Below are 2,565 nucleotides of genomic sequence, written 5' to 3' on the forward strand. Positions count from 1 at the left end.
TGCCAAGAACCTACAACCAAGATTACTTTATCCAGCAAAGCTATCATTCAGAAGTGAAGGTCAGATAAAGAGCTTCACAGATAAGGAAAAGCTAAAGGAGTTCATCACCACCAAACCAGGATTATATGAAATGCTGAAAGGTATCCTATAAGAAGAGGAAGAGGAAGAAAAAGGTAAAGATACAAATTATGAACAACAAATACGCATCTATCAACAAGTGAATCTAAGAATCAAGTGAATAAATAATCTGATGAACAGAATGTACTGGTGATTATAATAGAATCAGGGACATAGAAAGGGAATGGACTGACTATTCTTGTGGGGGAAAGGGGTGTGGGAGATGCGGGAAGATACTGGACAAAAATCGTGCACCTATGGATGAGGACAGTGGGTGGGGAGTGAGGGCAGGGGTGGGGTGGGAACTGGGAGGAGGGGAATTTTTTGGGGGGAAAAAGAGGAACAAATGTAATAATCTGAACAATAAAGATTTAAATTAAAAAAAAAAAGATTTGGTTTCTCTGCAAAAAAGATTTCAATTATCCAAGCATCTCCAGCTCACTGCATATGTCCCTGTGATGAACTGAGCTTGGGTTCTTCCATAGGAAGCTCCTCAGCCTCTACCCCAGTGTACTTAGGAAAGGCTTAGTCAACTCTTTGTTAGACAAGGTAAGCTGAATACCACCAAGACTCAAATCTGGACACTTCTCCCTTTGCCACACTAGGCCTACAGATTATTCATTACTGCCTGGGTTTTTGTTGTTGTTGTTTTAGTTGAGGAAGGTTGGCCTTAAAGAGTTTAAGAAACTAGTTTAGCACCTCATACCCAGTGAGAAGCTTTGCAGATTCTGATGCCAGGCCCTATCTACAGCATCTCACGATGCCTTTGAAACTGGGATGTGGCATGTTTATCATAGTATTTCCTAGAGAAAACTATCCTAGAAGACGGTGGGAGAAATTATTTTCATTTACTCTCTCATTCATCGAGAAGTGACTGGCATTCAGGTTCTTTGAATTGAAACTAGTCTTCTTTCTTCTTCTTATAGCTTCTCACAGATAAACTTTCATTTTGTTTTACTATTAAGAAAATAGCTGTTTGGCATTACTTTTTAGTTTGTTTGAAACCTATGGACCATCTTATTTTAAAGTGACATCTAGCATTGCTTAGTCATAATGAGAGAGAGACATTTCTTGGAATTATGGAATGTGGAGTCTAAGAAATACGTAGTCCAATTCCCCATCTGAGGTTTCAATCCCTCCAGCCAAGAGACTGTCATGCTTTACTCTCTCCACACCTGACACTAACCATCACCTGAAACAAACCACGCCATCTTCTGAGAAGGCTTGTCCCACTACAGTTGTTCCACTGTAGGGCTTGAACTTCTGGTTTCACCTATGCCTTCTAAGAGGATCTGAAAATATCTACATCTCTTCCACATCGAGATCGTTCAGAAACCTTCGTGACCCCTTCTTACGGCAGTGAAACTAACCACTTATGAGTCTGTTTAATTTTTACTTTATGGAGCACTTTCTAAAAAAATATCTTGTTTAAAATACCCTCTGAGGTGAAGAGAGTGTTTACAGATGAGGAAAATGAGGCTTAGCAAGGATTAAAGGATATAAAACCAGGATTCTGCTAGCCCAATTATTTGAACTCTTTTCTCCAAGCCTCCCACCTTTTCCAGTTAAACTGTTGCCATTTTCTTCAGTCCTGTGCAAAGTCCTCTTAGCATCCCAGACACTGCCCCTGTTCATGATGATGTTTATATTCTCAGGATTACAGGAACTAGCAGAAGACCACAGTGGGGCTTGCTAAGGTGATTTCCTGAGGATGGAGTGGTTTCAGAATAAAAAAAGTATTATTTCGAACTTTTCCCCTTGTGTACTTTATATGCCATCTTGCCAACGGTCATGCTCAATGTATTTCTATTTCCCCAAGTTATAAAACCAATGAGAAGACATAATTGTGGGAGTCTCTCACATACATCCCCATTTTCTTTGCCACTGCCCTAGTTGAGTTCTTCATGGTATTTTTTCTAGATGCTTGAAATATCCTCCTTTTTATTCTCTCTCACTCCAGTTCTTCCCTCTTTCAAATTCAAAATCCACATTGCTTCCAGGATTATCCTCTCCAAACTTAAAATTAACCAAGTCTATGTTTGACTCAAAAGCCTTCAATTATCTCTTATTATATGGAAAATAATATGCATTTCCTCAGGCTTATAATCTGACTTTTATAATTTCCCTCAAACTCCAAAAGGACCTTCACTAACTCATTCTTTTTTTAAAAATTCTTTATTGTTGAAAGTGTTATATATGACCCCTTTCCTCCCCATTGTCATCTCCCAGCCTGCCCCCAGCCCCAGCCCCCAACCCCCAGTCCCGGCCTACACATCCTCCCCATTGTCTGTATCCATTGGTTATGCTTATATGCACACAAGTGCTTTGATTGATCTCTACTAATTCATTCTTGAACCTATAGGGTTAAGATCGTTATTTGCTGTTCTCTAACTACAGCTTGCATTTTTCCCTGCATCTTTGTTCATAATGATAACTTAGAGAAAACAT

Source organism: Myotis davidii, unplaced genomic scaffold (genome assembly GCF_000327345.1).
Source record: "Myotis davidii unplaced genomic scaffold, ASM32734v1 scaffold98, whole genome shotgun sequence".
In the NCBI taxonomy this organism is placed as follows: domain Eukaryota; kingdom Metazoa; phylum Chordata; class Mammalia; order Chiroptera; family Vespertilionidae; genus Myotis; species Myotis davidii.